This window comes from Enhydra lutris, unplaced genomic scaffold, assembly GCF_002288905.1.
Source record: "Enhydra lutris kenyoni isolate GAN:26980312 unplaced genomic scaffold, ASM228890v2 scaffoldscaffold5, whole genome shotgun sequence".
Classification (NCBI taxonomy): domain Eukaryota; kingdom Metazoa; phylum Chordata; class Mammalia; order Carnivora; family Mustelidae; genus Enhydra; species Enhydra lutris.
Window position 1 is genome coordinate 1,464,290 of NW_019154089.1, and position 25,289 is coordinate 1,489,578.

The 25,289-nt window shown below is 38.9% G+C and overlaps 1 protein-coding gene and 1 pseudogene across 1 annotated transcript in view; one reads left to right on the forward strand and one right to left on the reverse strand.

Moving 5' to 3' along the window:
• Positions 1-25,289, reverse strand: part of LOC111140862 (ubiquitin conjugating enzyme E2 D2) — a 63,904-nt gene that overhangs the window by 29,627 nt on the left and 8,988 nt on the right. The gene's annotated exons all lie outside the window — the stretch shown is intronic.
• LOC111141034 lies at positions 21,860-23,918 on the forward strand (annotated as a pseudogene).

Genomic DNA, 25,289 nt, shown 5'->3' on the forward strand with positions numbered 1-25,289 from the left:
AAATAATTAGCAATAACTAGCACACACATGCTCTCATTCTCTCTCAAATAAATCTTCGTTTTCTTAATCAGAGAGATAGAAAGCGAGCACAAGAGGGGAAGTGGTAGGTAGAGGGAGACGCAGACTCCCTGCTGAACAAGGAGCCAAATGCAGGACTCAATCCCAGGACCTTAGGATCCTGACCTGAGCTGAAGGCAGCCCCCTCTTTTCTTAAATGTTTTATTTATTTATTTATTTATTTGGAGGGAGAGAGATCACAAGCAGGTAGAGCAGCAGGCAGAGAGAGAGGGGGAAGCAGGCTCCCTGCTGAGCAGAGAGCCCGAGGCAGGGCTTGATCCCAGAACCCTGAGATCATGAACCAAGCCGAAGGCAGAGGCTTAACGCACTGAGCCACCCAGGTGCCCCTGAAGGCAGCCCCTTAACCAGCTGAACCACCCAGGTGTCCCTCAAATAGATCTTTAAAAAAAAAGGGGGGTCACATGCTGAACTGAATGAGCTAATCAGGTACCCTTAAATTTACTCATTTTTAAAACTTGGGAGATATTATTGGGGAACCTGGGTTTCTTAGTCCGTTAAACACCAGACTCTTGATTTCAGTTCAGGGTCATGGGATTAAGCCCTGGGTTGGGCTCTGTACTTAGCAGGGAGGCTGCTTGACATTCTCTCTCTCTCTCTCTCTGCCCCACTCCCTGCTCACATTCTCTAATACATAAATCTTTTTTTTTTAAGATTTTATTTATTTATTTGACAGAGAGAGAGAGATCACAAGGAGGCAGAGAGGCAGGCAGAGAGAGATAGGAGGAAGCAGGCTCCCCGCTGAGCAGAGATACCGATGCGGGGCTCGATCCCAGGACCCTGAGATCATGACCTGAGCCGAAGACAGAGGCTTTAACCCACTGAGCCACCCAGGTGCCCCCATAAATCTTTTTTAAAAAATTGGGAGATATTAACTCATAGTTATCCTAGATAAGTTTAAAAGAGAAATATGTAATTTCTGGCAATATCAAATTATAAAATCTCAAATTATCTGGTCTGATAGACTTAATTCCCTTGCCACTGTCAAATATTTTCTATTTCTCTGCTATGAATGCTGCCTTCTACTATAAAGACAGACAAATTGATGTGAACATGCAACAATTTCAATCTTTACCTGAACTGAGTATAAGCAGAAGTAGTAACCTTATTCAAGATTAAAGTCTATACCCCTTTAAAAAAATTTTTTTTTCCCCCGCAGAATGAGAGAGCATAAGCAGGGGGAGCGGGAGAGGGAGATGCAGGCTCTCCGTTGTGCAGGGAGCCTGACGAGGGGCTCAGATTCCAGGACTCTGGGATCATGACCCAAGCTAAAGGCAGATGCTTAACTGACTGAGCCAAGAGGCACCCCAATAGTTCCCTTCTTTAGATGATTGGCATTTATTTCCTATTTTTCACTATCACAATGCTTTGGTAAATATTCTTATTCTTGTACACAAAAATTTTTCTAAATACTGCTTCAATTTAACTAGAAAAAGTAACACCTCCCACTTTAAACAATGCAATAATGCCTTTTATAATGTATGAGTTTAAAATTATTTCCTCAAACCATACACAAGTGTATTGTACTTACTGCTGAACAAATTAGAACTTGCAAAGTTGATCAATGTCTAGAGAAGGGGAAACTATTCCTAAAACATGTTTAATTAGGAGACCAATTTATGTGCTGACCTCCAAAAACATGGAGATGAACATGACAGACACTGTCTCCCATTTGAACCTTCATTCACCACCATCTGATAACCCTTCTTCAGGTTCAGATTAGCAGCACATTTCTTGCCCACAATCATTAAATGTGTAAGAGCACTTTCATCATCACCTTCTACTACAGATACCGGGGAAATATGTTTCCTAGGTATCACCAGAAAATGTGTTGGTGCTTGAGGGAAATTTCTTTTTAATTATAACTGTCTCATTAACTCTGCGGTTAATGTTTCAATGACTGAAGTAGAATTTTCTTCTAAATGTCTACATAGATGGCTATTTTCTAAGTCTGTAAAAAATTCTAAACGTCCTTCCCTTCAATAATAGGTCTACCAAAAAACCACATGGAGATTTTTGTACTACAAATACTGAAAACCAACCAACTCATGTATAAGCATATTAATAAAAATAAATTGCTAGAAGAATGTTACAGTTATTCCATAACTTGTGTATGTTCTTGCTGGTATCAGTAGGGGCTAAAGGGAGAATTCAGGTTTTCTAAGTCTTAACATTCTTTGATGCTTTTTCATTATTCTGAGCTTAGATAACTTTAAGCAAGTCATTCAACCTCTCCAGACCAGAGTTTCACAACTGTAAAACAAGGAAGTTAAACTGTAACAGGAACTTACACAGGATGGTTTAATTATATGTGCAGGGGTCAAAAAAGTTTGGAAAATTTTATAATCCACACCCTTTTAAGAATAGTCAAGAGTCTAAGGGCATCTGATGGCTCAGTCAGTCGAGCAACCTACTCTTTTCAGCTCAGGTCATGATCTTGGTGTCACAAGTTCAAGCCCCATGTCAGGCATAGAGATTACTTACATAAATAAACTTAAAAGAGTTTCATAAAGGAGAAACTATATGAAATTCTGACAATGTATATAATTAACCCAATTACAAATCTATGATTAGAAACTATTATTTTTTTAAAAGACTTTATTTATTTATTTGGTAGAGAAAGACACAGTAAGAGAGGGATCACAAGCAGGCGGACTGGGAGAGGGAGAAGCAGGCTTCCTGCTGAACAGGGAGCCGGATGCATGGCTCGATCCCAGATCCCTGGGATCATGACCCGAACCAAAGGGAGACACTTAATGACTGAGCCACCCAGGCGCCCCTTTTATTTTATATTATTTATTTTTTTATTATTATTTTTTTATTTTTTAATTTTTTAAAAATATTTTATTTATTTATTCGATAGAGAGATCACAAGTAGGCAGAGAGGCAGGCAGAGAGAGAGGAGAAAGCAGGCTCCCCACCAAGCAGTGAGCCCAATGAGGGGCTCCATCCCAGGACCCCGGGATCAGGACCTGAGCCGAAGGCAGAGGCTTCAACCCATTGAGCCACCCAGGTGCCCCTATTATTTATTTTTTTAATGAATCTCTACCCCCAAAGTGAGGCATGAACTCACAACCTTAATATCAAGAGTCACATGCTCCAACAACTGAGCCAGTCAGGTGCCCCTAAAAATTATTTTTAAAGGGCAAGAACTCAGTTTACTTTAACTTGTCTTCACAATAGCACAGTTAAATGGTGTTAAAACACAACACTAAACACTTCCCATTAAGAAAAATAGTGTTCACACACTGGGCCTTTTTTTTAGGATAAAAAAAATATATATATATATATATATATTTTTTTTTTAAACTATTCATTTATTTGAAAGAGACAGAAAAAGCACAAGCAGAAGGAGCAGCAGAGTGAGGGAGAAGCAAACACCCTGCTAAGCAGGGAGCTTGACGTGGGGCTTAATCCTGGGACTCCAGAATCATGATCCAAGCTGAAGGCAGAAGCTTAACTGACAGAGCCACCCAGGTACCTCCACTATACATATTTTAAAGATTTATTTATTTATTTGAGTGGGGAGGGGCATACTGAGAAGGGGAGAGAGTCTTAAGCAGACTCAGTGCTGAGGTGAGTGCGGAGCCTGATGTAGGGCTACAACACCCTGAGATCACAACCTGAGCCAAAACTAAGAGCAGGACCTTTAACCAACTGTACCATCCAGGAACCCCAGGATAAAAAAATATTTTTTTATTCCCCAGGGACATCCTTTTTTCTCCAAGCAGCTATATTACTCATTAACTGTACTATACAAATCTAGTACCATGTATAGTACCACAGAGTAATATTTCATGCTCAATTTTTTATCTGTAACTTTGAAAAGTTAACTTCCATATGCCCCCCACCTCTATCCTTTGAATCCTTAATTATAAATTCCTTGAGTCAGAGACAAGATATATCATACTCTTTACTCCATTTTCCAGAGACTGGAATATAAGAGGCACTCAAATGCCTGAATGAATGGATGAATGCCTAACATAGGACCAAGCAGAATCACTTGCAAATGGGAAGATAAACGAAAGCACAGAAACTTACCAGAGGAAGTCTAGTCTATTTGGTTTAGAAACTGATAATGCCATGAAGTAGTCCACAGTGATATACAAAATATATTAATTACTGAAGTTGAATGGTACAGGGTTTTTTAAAAAATTTTATTTATTTATTTGAGAGAGAGCATGAGGGATGGGGGATAGAGAGGGAAAAAGAGAAGCAGACTCCCCACTGAGCAGGGAGCCGGAAGTGGGGCTTGATCCTAGGACTCTGATAACATGACCTGAGCCGACACTTAACCAACTCAGCCACCCCGGCGTCCCTGGAACAGGTATTTTTTGGTGAGATTGCATGACACCAAACAACAAGGAGTTTCTCTGAGCACTTTGGCAACAACCATTTAGATGGAAATGTTCTGTTATAATTAAAGACAATATTATTTATTGTTGAAGATCAAGAACTTTTCTTAGACTTTATATTTTACCTCTATGTACTACCATTTACTCAGTTCAAAACTTGAAAAAAAAAATTAAATTCAACCAGTCCAAGATCCTAGGAACAGTCTGTCTAGAACACTCCACACTCTGTATCCCCTATCTCATGTACCTTTAGGCTTCACTCAAATGTTGCCTTTGGAGAAGTGCTTCTAGGAAATCCACCATTTCCATTTAATCTCTTTTAAATACTATCATGGAGAAGTGCAACCTGCTTTAATAACTCATCCTACTTCATTTTTATCTGTGGAATTATTTAATGTTTCTTGATATTAAATGAAAAATAGGGACTTGACCTCCACCTTCTGGCACAATCACTGGTCCATGGAAGTGCCCAGTAAGTGTCTGTGGGAGAACAGTTACAATTATATAAAGAAACTGTAAGTAGCTGGAGAAAGACAACATGATCTTTCTTTGGAAGATACTTAAAAATATATATATCTGAAATCAAACTGCATATTATAATCAATGGTATGTCAGCTTAATTGGCAGTGTTTTCTTTCTTAGTAGTATATACAATAACGATATATCTTTCAATTGATGGCATCTTAGATTCAATGAAGTAAAGCACTTGGAAAAGCAGTAATATTCTCTGATACTGCAGCCACGGGATCCTATACCTAACAAAGCAAAAGTTAGAATTTTGGCAATCAGGGCCAAAGGAGAAAATGACTTAGTAAATGACAGAGTTAGGATAGGGAAAACACAACTCTTCTAGAAGACTGCTTAGATAATAGGTGGGGGACAAAAATATTAAGGAGGCACACAGGGTACCAAAAGCAAAACAGGCAAACAGCTATTCCTTGTTAACAACTCATGGAGCTGAGGAGCAGTGATAGTTAGGCTGTCGGGGCAGGTTAGACTGTATACAGGGTACCTATCAGGGTTTGAAATTCCCTCTTTTCAATTACTAAAGCAGTGGTCAATGCTCTTCAAAATTCTATGTTTTGAATGAGGGTGGCAGGTAGCCAGGTAGATGGGAGCTAATACACAGTGGAGCACCTATGCCAAAAGATTCCATTATTCATCAAGCTCCAAAGAAAATAACGGAAATATCAGGAAAAGCTCCCTTCCTAGCATTCAGGTAACCAGAATCTTGTACACCCTACCAGCTGATTCTACCTCAATTGACAACTATGTAGCAAACTAGAAACCTAAAGAACTTATTTTGTCAAAGGTCACCACCACACTTTTCCATAACAATAATCATGTACCATAGTCCCACAATACAGAAAACAGGGAAATGAACTGATATTAATATAATTACCTTAGTGTACTGCTGTGCTACCACTAGTGGCAGGATAATGGGGATCTCAAAAAAAGGTAAAAATGACATCTTATGCCCCATTATACTCTGTAAAACTATGCTCCACCCCCTAAAAAACACACATGTACTATTTTTAATAAGAAGCATATGATTAAGTTTTGATTCTGGTGTTTTGAAATATATAAGAACTGTTAACCTAGAACTATAAATCCTTGAAATTTATTTAAAGATTTTATTTATTTGAGAGAGAGTGAGAGAGAACATGAGCGGGGGGAGAGACAGAAGGAGAGGGAGAGGCAGACTCCCCACGGAGCAGGGAGTCACATGCGGGTCTCAATCCCAGGGCTCTGGGATCATGACTTGAGCCAAAAGCAGAGGCCTAACCAATTGAGGCATATAGGCACCCCAAATCCTTGAAACTTAAAAGTAATACTTCTCACAGACTTTACTCTTCAAACCCAAAGAATAGTCAGTTTCCATTTCACAAGTTTTCCAACACTAACCCAGGGAGTCCAAAATAGTTAATTTGTTTAGTTAAATCAGTCTTCCTACAGACTGACAATCTCTGATATAAAATGGTGATCAAAGTCAACTAAACTATTAAATTTTACTATGCTAGAAGACTGGCTAAATATTTGCAAAGCTGTCTCATGTAATGATCAAGACAAAGAAAATAACAAATCACTAAAAAAATTTAAAAAAAAAATGCCCAAACGAAGTCTCAAGCCTGGAATTATATTTTAGAACAGTTATTCAAAATACCAACTGACAGAAAAAGATTTCTGGGTCTCTATGGAATAGTCCAACCTTCAAAATTAGACACTAGACAGTATTAACAAAAGTGTGAATAGGTACATCCAAAGAAATGTCTTTTCAAAATTACATTTTATGGGGCGCCTGGGTGGCTCAGTTGGTTAAGCAACTGCCTTCGGCTCGGGTCATGATCCCGGAGCCCTGGGATCGAGTCCCACATCGGGCTCCCAGCTCCATGGGGAGTCTGCTTCTCCCTCTGACCTCCCCTCTCATGCTCTCTCTCACTCTGTCTCTCTGTCTCTCAAAATAAACAAATAAAAAATATTTTTAAAAAAAATTACATTTTATGTAAGCTTAGAGATAGGAACTCTTTGTCCACATTGAAATCACTTGAGATGCCACCTAATCAAGTATCTTCTACACAGTAATAGAAGCATTTATTAGTGTCTTGGGGGGAAGATATTACAGAACCATCACAAGAAAAATGAACAGTTTCTGTTTTCCTATGATGAAATTCACACTAAAAGAATTTCCACTTCATCAGCAGCAAGAGCTGGGAAAAGGCCAGACAAAATTTAAGTCTATATATAGTTAGGCTGGGGAAAGATTTGGGACCAGTGAGTATTACCTATTTTATTTCTTGAGAAAGAGAAAGCACAGGTGCACGAGCAGGGGGGAGGGGCAGAGGGAGAGAGAAAAGCAGACTCTCCACTGAGCAGTGAACCTGACCAGGATCCCAGGATCACTGACCTGAGCCAAAGGCAGCTGCTTCACTAACTAAGTCACCCAGGCACCCATGTTTCCTGTTTTAAGAACACTTTATACTTCCTGATATTAAGAACAAAGCATAACTCTCATAGGCAGTTTGTGTGTGTGTGTGTGTGTGTGTGTGTGTGTGTGTGTGTGTGTGTTTTCTCATAGGCAGTTTTTGACGTGGCAAATCTGACCAATTAACTTGCAGGGAATGTTTAACCCATATAATCATTACAGAGGTGCTATCTGAGGATTCTGAGAGCATTTTTGAGATTAACAAAGAGGAGGTACTAAGCAGATCAAGAGTTCTCTGGTACGACAATAGGAAAAGTATGAAAACATTATGAATTGAGTAAAAAAGGACAGCTAGTCAGCCTCAAGTTTCTTTCTTCTTGTTTTTAAGTTTTTATTTAAATTCTAGTTTGTTGGGGCACCTGGGTGGGTCAGTTGGTTAGGCCTCAGACTCTGAACTCCAGCCTGGATCATCACGTGAGGGTTGTTACACATCAAGCCCTGCGATGGGCTCTGCACTCAGCTGAAGTCTGCTGGAGGTTCTTTCTCTCCCTCTTCCCCTTCTCCCATGCTCGCTCAATCTCTCTCTAAAATAAACAAATAAATCTTAAAAAAAACAAAAAACAAAACACCTAGTTAACATACAGTGTGATATTAGTTTCAGGTGCAGCCTCAAGTTTCTTAATATAAATGTGCTATCAAGACCATGAATTAGGTGAGAGTTTCAGTAGGAACAAGTCTGGTAGTATGAAATTCCTTCTTCCTGTAACTCAAATTTTATCCAACAATTACCACACAGGCAACCAAGAAGAGAGACATCTCCTTGATCTTAGGCTTGTAAAGTCTGACAGAAAAAAACTTAAAAGAGTACAAGGTGAAAAAACACAAAAGAGCCCAGTAATTATATTTTACGCTACAAGAAATAGTTTAATTCCAACACATATACAGTTTTTTAGAACGTAAATGCTAGTTATCTTTTATCTTTTTAATTCCTATTCTTAGCCTCCCAGCACTAGGTTACACAAAGCAACGTGGAGGAGGGAGAGGATGGAGGAAATGAGGAGATGTTGGTTAGAGTACTTCCAGTTATAAGAGGGACAAGATCTGGGGACCTAATGTATAGTAAGGCAATTACAGTTAGTAATACTATATGATATACTTAAAACTTCCTTAAAGAGTATACCTTAAATGTTCTTACCACAAAAAAAGAAATGGTAATTATGTGACACGTGGAGGTGGTTAGCCACCACTATGATGGTAATTATTTTGCAATATGTAAGCATATTAAATCAACATTGTATACCTTAAACTTAGATAATGTTAATGTCAATCACATCTCAATAAATCTGAGGGAAAAAAAGAAAAAAGGAACTAAAGCTATTCTGACAGGAAAAAATTCTGACAGGAAAAAAAAAGGCCCCAAATAAATGGCTATCTTTTTCCTCAAAACCATCATATTTTTAGGTTTTACTCCAATAACCCTTTCCGTTCCCATCTATTCCTCCTCTCTTTCTTCCTCTTACTACTGATTGGCTAAACAAATCCTCAGAAAAACAAACGTTTTGAAATTAACATTTCGGAAAATGTTAATTTAATATTACTCAACCATTAGAATTGTTTTTAATGAATCAAAAAAAATCCACTGTTAAATTTGTAACATATGACCTTACCCAAGAAATAAATACATTATCAAGACAACGTTTACTACAATTTCCCCTGCAGTAAATAATCTCCAAAGGTGGCTATCAACAATCTCTCCATCCCTATAAGAACATACTATTCCTCTTATCAACAAATCATCTAGGGGCTGGCTCAGTCAGTTAAGAAACCAACTCTTGATTTCAGCTCAGGTCATGATCTCAGGGTTGTGAGATCAAGCTCTACGTTGGATGCCATGCTCAGTGTAAAGTCTGCTCGAGATTCTCTCTCTCCCTCTCCCTCTGCCCCCCTCCTTTCTCCTGTTCTCTTAAAAAATTACCATTCCCACAGAATCCTGGCTGTGCCTCCTGGTTGACCAAAAAAGTAAAGCAATTTATGACACTGTGTCAGTTTTAAGTCTAGTGTTTAAGAGGCCTGATAGCTTTTCTTTTACTCCAAGCCATCACTTAGGAAGTCCAGGCCATTTTGCTGGAAAGACCCTTTGAGGACTGGGGATGTACATTTCAGCTAACAGTGAGCATCAAGTTTCCAGACATGTGAGGGAAGTCTTTTTGAATCTTCTAACTTTGTGACAGCTGAATACAACCACAGAAATGACCCTAGCTGACAATGCATGAGGCAAAACTGCCTAATCAAGCCAAAGAATCCTGAGAAATAATAAGTCTTTGTTTTAAGGCACTAAGCTTTGGAATCATTTATTACACAGCAAAGCTAACAAATACCCCTATATTGTCTCTAAAGAGAATATGACTCTGACGAATGAGGAAGGTATGGTCAAGGCCCTTGAGGCACTCCATGTGGGTAAAAGACATGCATAAGCAGGGTATGTTAATAAAGTATGAAAACTCCACTCATGAAAGTATTCACAAGATGCTAATCAAGCTCAGAGGAAGCCCAGGCTGGATCACCACATAAATTTTCTGGAAGAGACATATTTGAGCTGAGTTTTGAAGGAGAGTTAGTCAGCCAGATAGGTAGGAAGGAAACAATATGAGAAACACTGGAGGGGGAAAAGCAGGATGTTTGTACATAAAGAGTTGTGTGCATACATATGTGTAAATGTGTGTGTGACCCAATGTTATAAGCAATCTGGTGTTACCAGAAGACTGAGAAGCAAGAGATGTAGTTGTCAGGGGGTAAAGAGGTTATGAAAAGCTTTGTCCATCACGCAAAGGAGCTCACAGCTCTTGTATGAAGTAAAGAGCCACTTTGGGGTTTTTAAGGCTAATAACAAGGTCACAGTAAGGTGACTGTTTTAGAAAGCTTGCTTTTGCAGCATGTGGAAAAGGTCTTTATAGGAACTAGACTGAAAATCAAGAGACTAAAAAAGGGGACTTTAGTCTAGGTGAGAGATGATGGCCTAAATTAGGGCACAAAGAAAGGGATGAAGAGAAAAGGAGACAAAAACTGGCAAGGCACAGTCACTAATTGGATATAGAGGACTCCATCAGTCAGCATCTAATCAGGAAAGCAGAACCCATGCCAGCGAGTTTCACAGAAGAAATTTAACATGGGGAACTACATTTGAAGGTGTCAGAAAAATGAAAGGGCTAACAGGAAACAATTGGAAACCCCGAGATTAGGAAGAGCAGGGCTACTATCCCTGAGACTGGAGGGACCAAAGAGGCAGGTTCTATCACCAGAGCCCAGAAGCTGTGGCTGCCTAGAGGGAGCTGGACCATGAATAGAGATGCCGTTATCTCAAGCAACAAGAGGAGGGAAAATGCCTTACCCTGGTCCTCTTATCTCCACTGGGCAAGCCCAACTAGAAGCCTGCCTAACAAGGGAGCCTGAGAAAGGTAGCTTGCCTTTTGCAGAAAGAGTAAAGTAGAGGAAGACAAGAAAATAGATCTGAGCATAAACAAAATGAGCAAGGCGTGAGGATAAAGGAGAAAGAGTAGATTGATTCCTCCTTGCTATCTGGTTTCAAATGAGGTGGAGTAGTAGTGTTGGAACCTGAGATAACAAAACCAGGAAGATGGTGGGGGTGAGGAGGATAAAGGAGGAGATACGGAGAAAGACACAAATAATCTAACTTTTAAAACTCCCTCACTGGGGCACCTGTTGGTTAAGATTAAGTGTCCAACTCCTGATTTTTTTGCTTAGGCCAATGATTTGGGGGTATAAGATCAAGCTCCATGTTGGGCTCCATGCTCAGCAGGAAGTCTGCTTGGGAATATCTCTCTCCCCCTCCCTCTGGCCCTCCCCGCCCTCTAACTCTCTAAAATACATTAAGAAATCGCTAAAAAAAAAAAAAAAATAGGACTCTGAACAATAGATCTTGCCAATTAGGATGAAAGCAGTGTCTCAGCAAAAACAATCACAATTTTGGGGGCACCTGGGTGGCTCAGTGGGTTAAAGCCTCTGCCTTCAGCTTGGGTCATGATCACAGGGTCCTGGGATGGAGCCCAGAATCCCGCTCTCTGCTCAGTGGGGAGCCTGCTTCCTCCTCTCTCTCTCTGCCTGCCTCTCCGCCTACTTGTAATCTCTGTCAAATAAATAAATAAAATCTTTAAAAAAACAAAAACAGGGGTGCCTGGGTGGCTCAGTCTTCGGCTCAGGTCATGATCTCAGGGTCCTGGGATCAAGCCCCACATTGGGCTCTCCACTCAGCAGGGAGCCTGCTTCCCCCTCAGTCTCTGCCTGCCTCTCTGCCTACTTGTGATGTCTATCAAATAAATAAAATCTTAAAAAAAAAAAAACGAGAAACAAAACCAAAAAAATCACAATTTTTTTAAAGATTGTATTTAATTATTTGTCAGAGAGAAAGAAAGAGAGCATGCACAAGCAGGGGAAGCAGCAAGCAGAGGGAGAAGCAGGCTCCCTGCTGAGCAAGGAGCCCGATATAGGACTCGATCCCAGGATCCTAAAATCATGATCTGGGCTGAAGGCAGCCACTGAACTAACACTGTGCCACTCAAGTGCCCCCAAATAATCACAAATTTCTAATTCTGCTAAATTCTAAAACAAAACCAAATAATAATAATTTTAAAAAAGACCCACAACTGCCTTGTTTCCAAAAGCTACTGGCTGAAAAAATTGTAATATTTTAAAATGTTGTTAAGGATAGGAAGTTATGATAAAAGTAGTTTATTTCCAGTGATCCACTTCCCTCCAGATTTGACATGCTAATATATTGTCCAGGGTCCTTTACAATGCCAAACAATATTCTTCGTAGATATAAATATTCATCTAAAACCTCAAATGAGGTACATAATAGGCTAGCCATCTTAGCTAAATATAGAAGACAGGGGCACCTGGGTGGCTCAGTGGGTTAAAGCCTCTGCCTTCGGCTCAGGTTGTGATCCCAGGGTTCTGGGATTGGGCTCTCTGATCAGCAGGAAGCCTGCTTCCCCCTCTCTCTCTCTGCCTGCCTCTCTGCCTACTTGTGATCTCTGTCTGTCAAATAAAAAACTAAACTAAAATAATCTTTAAAAAAATATAGACAGCTATTTTTAAATGTTACATATCGATCTAGAAGAAAATCATGAATTATTTTTAGAATACTGCGAATGTCCAATACTTTCATTTGCTACATAAAAATAATTAGATCTACAAGGGTTCTGTACTTTATGACTTTTGAAGTACCTGTTTCTTTAAGTTACAATTCCTAGAAATATAGACTTTTGTCTAACAATACAGCATGTGTTTAGAAAGATATATATTAAGAACCACTGAAAGTATCTCAAACTTTCAGGCAAAATGACAGATTGAACATGTAACTTTTATTCTCTCCAAAATCCTATTAAAATAAGAGTCAACAGAGTTTTTGAAAATTTTTAATTTCAGGATACCATATAGTGCTATATTCATTTCAGGTGTATAATACAGAGATTCAACAATTCCATGTTACTCAGTGCTCATCAAGATAAGTGTACTCTTACTCCCCTTCACCTATTTCAACTATCCCCTGACCTACCTCTCCTCTGGTCACCATCTATTTGTTTTCTATAGTTAAGGAGTCAACCTTTTTTTTTTTTTTTTTTTTTTTTTTTTAAAGGCTTAAACCCACTAGAGTACAAAGAATGGGAGAAAAGGCAACAGCAACAAAATTTTGGGAAAGTAAAAGGGAAGAGTGATGAATGTTAGTGACTTAGCAGTCCCAAAAAGGTTAATCATAATTTATGGGAAAAGCTCAAGAAGCCAAATTTACAGAGGCTCAGAAGTTGATGGTACAAGCAGCTCCTGGAGCTAAAAACAGGACTGGCTGAAAATCTGTTTAGGCAGAGGATACAATCTGTAATATCTAGAGAATATGGGGCAGTATACAAAACAAGGGATCTGCTTTATTCAACAAATAAGTTTAAAAAGAAAGAGGAAATATATCTATATATTAACAAAGACTTAAAAGACATCAACCAAATGCAGTTAGTTGACTTTATATATTAATTCAAAAAATAAAGAGTAAAAAAGATTTAAAACCTCATTTGACAGGGTCTGGGTGGCTCAGTTGGTTAAGAGTCTGACTTCAGTTCAGGTCATTATCTCAGGGTCCTGGAATTGAGCCCCACATCAGGCTCCCCACTTAGTGGGGAGTCTGCTGGTCCCTCTCCCTCTGTCGGCCCTATGCTCATGGCTCTTTCTGTCCCTCCCTCTCTCAAATAAATATTTTAAAAAACAAAACAAAAAAACACCTCATCTGAAAAAGAAAGATTTTAAACTGGACATTTGAGGTCATGAATATTGTTCATATTTTTAAACTTTTTTTCTTAATTTTATTTACTTGTGAGAGAGAGAGAGAGAGAGAGAGCACAAGCAGGGAGAGGAACAGGCAGAGGAAGAAGCAGGCTCCCTGCTGAGCAAGAAGCTGGATGCAGGACCCTAGGATCATGATCTGAGCCGAAGGCAGACGCTTAACTGACTGACACACCCAGGCATCCCAATTGTTCATGTTTTAGGTGTAATAACTGCAAGGGCGCCTGGTGGGCTAGTTGGTAGAGCGTGAGATTCCTGATCTCAGGACTATGAATTTGAGCCCCATGTTAGGGGTAGAGATTACTTAAATTCTTTAAAAAAAAAGACAGAGATGTTTTAACTATATCATGCACATGATTTTTAAAGAGTTCTTATCTCAGGGTTTTTCAATTTGGGCAATATTGACATTTGGGGCTGGGTAATTCTTTGTTGTTGGAAGCTGTCCTATGCACTGCAGAATGTTTAGCAGCTCCCTAGCCTCTACCTATTAGATGCCAGTAGCACCCAGTAGCCTCCCAGTTGTGACAATCAAAAATGACTACATACAATGCCAAATGTCATTTAGTGGGCAAAATTGCCTAGAGTTGAAAACCAGTGATTTATCTTTTAGTAATACATCTGAATTATTTACAGATAAAATTATGTAACATTTGGGATTGGCTTCAAAACAATCCAGTGAGGGTGGAAGAGGTAATTGAGCAATAACACAAGATGATGGGTGATGGGGTGCTTGGAAATTTATTAGACATCTATTTTGTGCACTTTTCTATAGTGTGTTATATTCATAATAAGGTAAATTTTAAAAGAAGGAAATTAGAAACTCTTGTATCTTGTTAGTTGGGTGTCTAAAAAGATTGGAACACAATTCTTCAGTATCTTACAAAAACAAAAAGGCTCACAATCTATAACCAAACAACCCTATTGACTACATAGTTAAGGAGTCAAGAAAAAAAAGAAAGAAAGCTTCACCTTTGTGCACCAAGAGACATGTATGGCAATGTTGATGCTTCAGTGTCTGCAGCAGCAAAAACTTGTAAACAATTCCTATCACAGCAGAATAAAGTTTAAGAAAATACATTGTTGGTACATTTATATTCACTGAAAATGCATGTCATTTAAAATGTATACACTTCCATAAAATCTATGTAAATTTTGACAACTTAACAGTTAATGTTCTTTATGGATAAAAATCTTATAAAGATAAAACTCTAAAACTTAAAACTAATAAAGTGATGTAGAAACAGTGAATCTTGGAACACTGAAAAAAATTAAATAAAAAAAAAAAGTGATGTATAGATCACTTCCTTGACTTAGGACTCCTCCAGTGAATGCCTCTCCTGCCAAGCCACAGGCCAGAGGTTTGGTCTCTGGAAAGGATAAAACAGAATGCCTCAGGAATAAGAGATTACAAGCATAGTCAAGGGGATGGATGATGTAGAGAAAACTGGAAGGTTAAGTGAACATTTTCATACCAACTTTGTTCCCAGTGGTTCTGAGAAAACTGGAAGCTGGGCCAGTACTGTCTAGGCAGGAGATTATAAGATCCTCAAGAAAATGTGACCAGCACAAGATAAAGAGCTTTTACTATTCACTGATATTAATGGTTCATCCAGAGAAACAGCCCAGTCAGCAAACCATAAACTGAACTCCACAGTTGCCAAAACTCACCCCTATATGCTCAGACCTTTTCATCAATTTTTTAGTACTCCAATCCTAGTAAGTATAAATGACAATGAAGAAATCAGCCATCTGATCATTCATCTTCAACACAAAAGATAAACACCAAAGCAATGTACAGAAAAAAGCAAAGGAAAACAAAGACCATGCAAGGAGAAAAATTCAAAGCAAAAGAAAAACTATCATGAATATCCTAAAAGGTAAGAGAAGTTATTACTTCTATGAAACAAGAACAAAATCCTTAAAATAAACATACTGAGAATGAGAAAATTTTCTATGATGTAGATAAAAGACAAAGATGGAAAATAGAAAACATAGGAGGACTAATCCAAATACTCCCCCAAACTGATCTACAGATTCTATCCAATCTACAGTGACTACAGTAGATTAGAATCCAATCTACAGGGGCGCCTGGGTGGCTCAGTGGCTTAAAGCCTCTGCCTTCAGCTCGGGTCATGATCTCAGGGTCCTGGGATTGAGCCCCACATCGGGCTCTCTGCTCAGCAAGGAGCCTGCTTCTCCCTCTCTCTCTGTCTGCCTCTCTGCCTACTTGTGATCTCTCTATGTCAAATAAATAAATAAAATCTTTAAAAAAAAAAAAGAATCCAATCTACGTATTTCAAACTGATACATATTCCATCTCTATCAACATTCCAAATGTCCCTCACCCTCCCTTTTTTTGCTTTACAGAAATAACAAGGTGATCCTTAAATTCATATAGTAATGCAGGGGACCCAAAGACCAAAACAATCTTGGAAAATAATAAATTTAGAAGACTCACACTAAAGGATTTTAAAACAATACAAAGCCATAGTATTCAAGACAGTATGACATAAAAACAGTCTGGCATAAGAATAGACATATATATCAATAAAACAGAAGCTCAGAAATACACCCATACATCTATGGCCAAATGGTTTTTTACACAGTTGTCAAAACAACTCACTTGAGGGAAAGAACACTCTTTTCAACAAATGGTTCTATGACAACTGGATATTCACATGCAAAAGATGAACCTAGACCCCTACTTCAAATTATATACAAAAATTAACTAAAAATAGACCAGACACCATAATCTCACACCCATCAGGAAAGCTATTAAAACAAACAAACAAACAAATAAAAAACAAAACAGAAAGTAACAAATGTTGGTTGGATGTACAGAAATTAGAACTCTTGTATTGATGGGAGTGTAAAATAGTACAGTCACTATGGAAAACAGTATGGCAGTTTCTCCAAAAATTAAAAATAGAATTACCCTATGATCTAGCAATTCCAGTTCTAGGTATAAACCCTACATAACTGAAAGAAGAGATCTGAAGAGATATTTGTACACCCAAGTTCCTACCAGCATTACTCAGAATAGCTAAAATGTGTAAACCCAAGTGTCGACCACCAGATGAATGGATAGGTAAAGTGTGGCATGAAATACTATTTAGCCTTAAGGAAGGATATACTGACAACATGGATGAACTTTAAGCATACTGTGCTAAAGTGAAAGAAGAGAGTCACACAGAGGTAAATACTGTATGATTCCAATTATATGAGGAACCTAGTCAAAAACCAGAGACAAAAAGTGGAAGGAAGGGTGCCAGGGGCTGGAGAGAAAAGAGGATAGGGAGTTAATGGGTATAGTTTCAGTTTTGAAAGGTGAAAAGAGTTCTAGAGATGGATGGTGGTAATGGCTGTATGATAATATAAATGTACTTAATACCACTGAAATGCCTATTTAAGAATGGCTAAGAGGGAGGGGCACCTGGCTGGTTCAGTGGAAAAGCACATGACTCTTGATCTTGGGGTCATGACTTCAAGTCCCACACTGGGTGCAGAGATTACTTAAAAACAAAAAATCTTTTTTATTTATTTTTTTTTAAAGATTTTATTTATTTATTTGACAGACAGAGATCACAAGTAGGCAGAGAGGCAGGCAGAGAGAGGGGAAAGCAGGCTCCCCACTGAGCAGAGAGCCCAACGTGGGGCTCGATCCCAGGACCCTGGGATCATGACCTGAGCCGAAGGCAGAGGCTTTAACCCACTGAGCCACCCAGGCGCCCCAAAAAATCTTTTTTAAAAAATGGCTAAGGGGTACCAGGAGGGCTCCATCTGTTAAGCATCCAACTCTTGCTTTGGCTCAGGTTGTGAACTCTGGGTTGTAAGAAGGAGTCCTGAGGGGTTGTGAGACGAGTCCTATGTCAGGCTCTGCAATGGCCATGGAGCCTGCTCTGGATTCTCTGACTCTCCCTGCTCCCTTTCCCTCTACAGGGAAAAAAAAAAAAAAAAAGACTAAGATGGTAAGATTTATTTATACAAATTTTACAATAAAGAAATTGAAAAAATAAATCAAAGACTTAAACATAAAAGCTAAAACTATAAAACTCTTGGGGCGCCTGGGTGGCTCCGTGGGTTAAGCCTTTGCCTTCAGCTCAGGTCATGGTCTCAGGGTCCTGGGATCAAGCCCTGCATCGGGCTCCCTGCTTAGCCGGGATCCTGCTTCCCCCTCTCTCTGACTGCCTCTCTGCCTACTTATGATCTCTCTCTGTCAAATAAATAATATCTTTTAAAAAAACCTATAAAACTCTTAAAAGGAAACATAGATGTAAATCTCTGTATCCTTGGATACAACTTCTTAGCTAAAAGACCAAGAGCATAAGCAACAAAAGAAAAATTAGATAAACCGGACTTCCATTAAAATTTAAAACTTCTGTATATCCATGAAGAAAGTGAAACGTCAACCCACGAAATGGGAGAGAAATTCTGCAAATCAATTATCAATTATAGTGCTTTAATACACAGAATATATAAAGAATTCTTATAAGCTCAACAATAAAGACAATAAAATTTAAAAATGGGCAAAGGATACACCTTTCTCAAGAGGACATACATATGGCCAATAAGCACATGAAGAAATGCTCAGTATCATTCAGTAATTAAGAAAAATGCAAATCATAACCACAATGATATATCACCTGAAACCTACTAGGAAAGCTATAATCAAAGTAATAAAATAACAAGTGTTAATGATGCTGTATACAAACTGGAACCCTCATACACTGTTGATGGGAATGTAAAATAGTACAGTCTGTTTAGAAAACAGCCTAGTGATTCCTCAAAAAGTTAAACACAGGGTGGTGGGGTGCCTGGGTAGCTCAGAGGATTGTGCTTCTGACTCTTGGTTTCAGCTCAGGTCACGATCTCAGGGTTGTGAGATCCAGCCCCTTGAAGGTTTCACACTCAGCAGGGAGTCTGCTTAAGGATTCTCACCTTCTTCCTCTGCCCCTCACACTACTGACGTGTGCACAAGTGCACATGCACTTTCTCTCTCTCAAATAAATAAATCCCCCCCAAAAAACAACCAAAAAACCCCAAAACGTTAAGCACAGAATCACTACCACATTACCCAGCAATTCTACTCCTAACTGTATATCAAGAATGAAAATACATGTTTAGACAAAAATTGAAAGCATCTGAAAAATACTGTTTGTAGCAGCATCATTCTTAATGGTTAAAAAATAAATAAATAAACAACCTAAATGCCCATCACATGATAAATGGAAAAAAGAAAATGTGGTATACCCATACAAAAGAACATTATTCAGTCATAAAAATGAATTAAGGGGATACCTGTGTGGCTCAGTTGGTTAAGTGTCTGACTCTTCATTTCAGCTAAGGTCAGGATCTCAGGGTTGTGAGATCAAGCCCAGCATCTGGCTCCCCAGGGTGTGGAACCTGCTTCAGATTCTCTTTCTCCCTCTCCCTCTGTCCCTTCCTTCCCCCACTCTCACAGGCCCACATATTCACCCTTTCTCTCTTAAAAAAAAAAAAAAAAAAGAATTAAGTACTGATATATATTGTAACTTGGACATAGTTTCTATAAACTGTAACTTGGATACAGTCAGACACAAAAGGTCACATATTGTATGATTCCATTTATATAAAATGTCCAGAATAGGAAAATCCATGTAAGTAGAAAGGGTGTGGGAAGAGCAGGGGGAGAGCAGTCCAGAGCAGTCCAGAAGTCAAAACATCCAGTAACAGTTTGAAAAAAGGAAGAGGGGCGCCTAGGTGGCACAGTGGGTTAAGCATCCAACTCTTGGTTTCACCTCAGGTCATAATCTCAGGGTCATGAGATGTAGCCCCACATAGGGCTCCCCACTCAGTATAGAGTCTGCTTAAGACAGTCTCTCCTTTTCCCTCTGCCACAGCTCTCCCCCAAATACAGAAATACATCTCATAAAATCTCAAAAATACCAACTGAATTTTGAGCAAAACAAATGAAAATTGACCTACATCACCACTTACCATGAAATTTCCCATATGTGGGACACAGAAAACCTATTAAGTTTCCAGAAAGAAACTGGCCACATATACAGGATCAGGAATCAGAACAGTTTTGGACTTAGCAGCAATACTAGAAGCTAAAAGACAATGAAAATACTGACTATAAAAGTAAAAACAGTGCCACAGTAGTGGCCTTACCCCTCGGACTCTAAGATTCCAGGTCAGGTCATGTCCACAGTCCAGGTTAAGAAACTAACAGCTCCTTTCCAAATGCCAATAAACACTGTTAGTTTTAAGTTGTTCCTCAAAGTCTGAACAATTTTTCTTAACCCTATATTAATGTTGCATGTGACCTCATTCAATTTATTTTCCACATCAAGTTGTAAATTCAACAAAAGAGGAACTAAAATAAGATATGTATACTGAAAAATAAATTACTGCATAAGCATGTTTTGGGATTGCCACTCTAAGTTAAACAGATTTTATTTATTCAAGATTTGTCCTGTAGTGAAAATAAAGGGCGTAACTATTTGTTTCGAGAATGAATTCTAGTTTTTTTTTTGTTTTGTTTTTTAAAGATTTTATTTATTTATATGACAGACAGAGAGACCACAAGTAGGCAGAGAGGCAGGCGGCGGGGGGTGGGGGGGAGCAGGGTCCCTGCTGAGCAGAGAGCCCAATGCGGGGCTTGATCCCAGGACCTTGAGATCATGACCTGAGCTGAAGGCAGAGCCTTAACCCACTGAGCCACCCAAGTGCCCGAGAATGAATTCTAGTTTTTGTTTTAATCCAACTTAATCAGTATTTTAAACATTTGGAAAATGGTTTCAAATTACCCTTGAAAAAGATATACTAGATATCATGGGAATTCACACTTTTAAAAAAAGCTCACAAATATGTATGATATATTGCTGGTAAGCTCAGTAATTTTAAAGTGGGTTTTACTATTTCTAGTCAACAAAAGTAAAACACAATGCTTAAAGATACAAATAATCTGGGGCACCAGGGTGGCTCGGTCAGTTAAGCAACTGTCTTTGGCTCATGTCTTGATCTCAGGGTCCTGGGACTGAGCCCCAAATTGGGCTCTCTGCTCAGCTTCTCCCTCTCACTCTTCCTTTGCGCACATTGTCTCTTTCTCAAATAAATAAATAAAATTTTTAAAAAAAGAAAGAAAGAGGGCGCCTGGGTGGCTCAGTGGGTTAAGCCGCTGCCTTCGGCTCAGGTCATGGTCTCAGGGTCCTGGGATCGAGTCCCGCATCGGGCTCTCTGCTCAGCAGGGATCCTGCTTCCCTCTCTCTCTCTCTCTGCCTGCCTCTCTGTCTACTTGTGATCTCTCTCTGTCAAATTAAAAAAAAAAAAAAATCTTAAAAAAAAAAAAAAAGACAATAATCTGGACTACTACCAAACTCAGTGATATTATTGCCTTAAGTGAAGTAGGGGTGGTTCCACAAGCAAGTCCCCAACACCTACAATAACCACGCTTATCAAAACATAAATAGTATTTCTAAATATGTAAAGATGCTAAGCTCATAAATTAAAAAGAGAAGCTATCAGAGTACCTGGCTGTCCCAGTCCATGCAGTGCGTAACTCTTATCTCAGGGTGAGTGTGAGCCCCTTCGTGGGCAGAGTTTACTTAATAAAAAATATATTTATATATATATATATATATATATATATATATATATATATGCTTAGTAAAAATATATATTTTTTTAAAAGATTCTGTTTCTTTATTTGAGAGAGAGAGCGAGCATAAGCAGGCGGAGGGGCAGAGGGAGAAGTAGAATCCCTGATAAGCAGGGAGCCCAATGTGTGGGGCTCTATCCCAGGACCCTGAGATCATGACCTAAGCTAAAGACAAACACTTAACTGGCTGAGCCACCCAGGTGCCTAATACAAAAAATATTAAAAAAAAAAAAAAAAAAGAGAGAGAGAGAGAGAGAGAGAGAGAGAAGCTATTGCTTTAACACTAGATTCTAGTTTTTAAAAAACTTTAATACTAGAACTAAATTAGGTAGTTCTTCTGAATGTTAAATTGGATAGTAAGTACATAGGTACTGATCATATCAGAGTTACCAAAATTAGATTAACAGTAAATTAAAATTTTGGTATTGGTTTACTCCAAGAATAGCTGTAGAAAAGACCATATTCCCCAAAATACCTTCCTGTGCTCTCCCTTTCCAACCAGGGCTTGACAGAATGGCTCCCATAAAGAAGGGTGGTGAGAAGGGCCATTCTGCCACCAAGAAGGTAGTGACCTGAGAATACACCATCAACATTCACAAGTGCATCAATGGAGTGGGTTTCAAAAAGCAAGCCCCTTGGGCATGCAGAGAGATCCAGAAACTTGCCGTGAAGGAGATGGGAACTCCAGATGTGCACATGGGACACCAGACTCAACAAAGCTACCTGAGGGCACCTGGGTGGCTCAGTCAGTTAAGCAGCTGCCTTCGGCTCAGGTCATGATCCCAGGGTCCTGGGATCGAGCCCTGCATTGGGCTCCCCGCTCCACGGAGAGCCTGCTTCTCCCTATCCCTCTGCCTGCCTCTCTGCCTACTTGTACATACTCTCTCTCTAATAAATAAATAAAATCTTAAAAAAAAAAAAAGCTACCTGGGCCAGAGGAATAAGGAATGTTCCACACCGTATCTCTGTGTGCAGTTGTCCAGAAAACATAAAGAGGATGAAGATTGACCAAACAAGCTCTAAAAACTGGTTACCTATGTACCTGTCACAACTTTCAAAAATCTACAGACCGTAATGAGAACTAATGGCTTATTATCAAATAAAGGTATTAAAACTGAAGCAGGAAGGAAGGACAGAAGGAAGGACCATATTCCCTAACTGGAAAAAGTGCTATATGGTTACAATTACTGGGCTGAACTTCCTGTATCTATTCTAGGTATGTGCTACACGACTGGCACTATTATTTTAAATAGTTTTATCTAAATATTTATGCCAACTAAGAAGCCCTATTTTATTATTTTATTTTATTTTTAAATTCTGAGAACATCTGCAAGGGGATGGGCATGACCCAGCACAAGTCAGGACAATTAAGGGCATCCTCAGGTAAGGGAGAACTAGAACTGTATCTATGCAGGTGCACTACAGTGGTGGGAGGTTGATTATATACTGGGAAATTGACAAAATGAGCAGATATATAAAGAATAACAGAAGCCAGGTTTCTCACTGTCAGAAAACAATTAGGACCACCAAAAGAGGGGTGCCTGGGTGGCTCAGTCAGTTTAGCATCTGATTCTTGATTTCAGCTCAGGTCATGATCTTAGGGTTGTGGGATTGAGCCCACATCAGGCTCCATACTCAGTGGGGATTCCACTTGACATCCTCTCTCTCCCTCTGTCCCTCCCACCCCAAATAAATAAAAAGATCTTAAAAAAAGAAAAAATAGGAATACTGAAAGGAATATAGGGTGAACCCTATGATATTAGTCAGGAATTAAAAGTACCAATGTGAACTGATGGGTTTTTTTTATATAGAGAGAAAAATAAATCTACATGGAAATGTGTGTACTGTATGTATGTGTATTACCTGTATGTACATACACATATTCCCTAACTACATCCACTGATTACACTGATAAACCCTGAAAGCAGTGAGATTCCAAGAGCAATGAGCACACCTAGCATCTAGATCTTGATTTCTAATTATCATTTTCCAATAAACAGAACTAGGAATCCTTGGAAAAATAGATGATCACAAGGCTAGAGCAGGGTAAAAGAAAAAGAGCTATCTCGTGGTACCAAAACAAAGTACTCAAAGAATGAGCAAAAAATTAAAAAAAAAAAAAACACAATAAAACTTGAGCATTAAAATAAATAATAGGGGCGCCTGGTGGCTCAGTGGGTTTAGCCTCTACCTTCGGCTCAGGTCATGATATCAGGGTCCCGGGATCGAGCCCCACATTGGGCTCTTTGCTCAGCAGGGAGCCTGCTTCCTCCTCTCTGCCTGCCTCTCTGCCTACTTATGGTATCTCTCTGTGACAAATAAATAAATAAATAAAATCTTTTTTAAAAATGATAATAAATTATTATAATCCACCTGAATAAAGTAGGATATTATGAGTCCATACAAATATACATTTAAAACTGAGTAAGTTAAAACTTTTACGTAATGGTGTGGTACCCAGACTCCAAAATAGCTCCCCATGATCCTTGACGCCTCATATCCACACCCTTTAGTCACCTCTCCCACTTTGTAACAGGAGTGGTCTGTGAAACTAACAGAATATGGCAAGTGATAGTCTATTACTTCTGAGATTAGGTTATAAAAGATACTGCGGCTGCTCGCTCTCACACTTTCTCTAAGGGAAGCCATGTCTTAAGCATACTCAGGCAGCTTTATGGAGAGACCCATGTGGGGAGGAAATGAATCCCTTAGTCCAATAACCCACAAGGATCTGAGACCTGCCAACAACCACGGGAGAGAGCTTAGAGGGGATTCTCTAGCCTTCAGAGTGCAGTCTCAGGCAACATCTTGGCTGCAATCTCAAAAATGACCCTGGGCCACAATCATCAGAGCTATAAGCCATTCTCAGATTTCTTATCTTCAGAAACTGTTTGATAATAAATGTTTGTTTTAAGTAGCTAAGTTTTGGGGTACTTTCTTCTGTAGCAATATATAAATAATATAAATAGGATATGTACATATTCTCAAAGTATCTCCCCCCAAATTACTTACTCATCACAAGGAGAAAAAGAATTAATTCTATAGTAGGGAACCCTGGTAGACATTACTTTAATCAAGTGATGCAAGTGAAAATTCTCAGTAATGGGTCAAACTGAAACTACATACCACTTGACAGGATGCAATGAAAAGAATGCAACCAAAATCACACACCATATGCTTGACAGGATGGGAAGAACATGACACAACATTGCTTCTGTGACATTCCTGTCCAAGACCCATGACCTAAATCTGATCATAAGGAAACAAACCCAAATTGAGGACACTGCAAAACAACTGGACTCTAATGTTTAAAACGTGTCAAGGTCATGAAGCCCAGAAAAGACTAAGGAATTCAAAGAGACCACAGACAGATAACAAAATGGAACAAGTAACTGGATCCTTTCCTATAAAACAACTGGAAAAACCTGAGTGGGGTCTGAGGATTATACAGCAGTAATATCTCAATGGAAATTTCCTAATTTTGAAGGCTGTATTGTGATCCTGTAGCAGAATGTCCTTATTTCGAAGAAATATACATTTCTTATACAAAAGTATTTAGGGTTAATGAGACATCATGTTAACAACTTACTTTGGAATGGTTAAAAGAACTATTCTAGGTATTATATTTGCAACTTTGCCAGTTAAGTCACAGTAATAATATTAAAAACTACCTTTTATGTAGTCCATATTTCCTTTCTACTCATCACCCACAGGTTTGCAGGGTAAGTGACACTATCCTTATTCTAGAGACAAGGAAGCTGAGGCTAAAGAAAATCAGGTAAGTGACTTGGCTAAGAACACGGGCTAGCACATGACTCAATAAGCATGTTACTCCAAAATCCTTTTTTTTTTTCACCATATCACTTGCTGTCAGCATTCACTGAATGTTGTTGACAAAAACTGAATGCCTACTATGCATCAGATACTGGAATATAACGAGTAA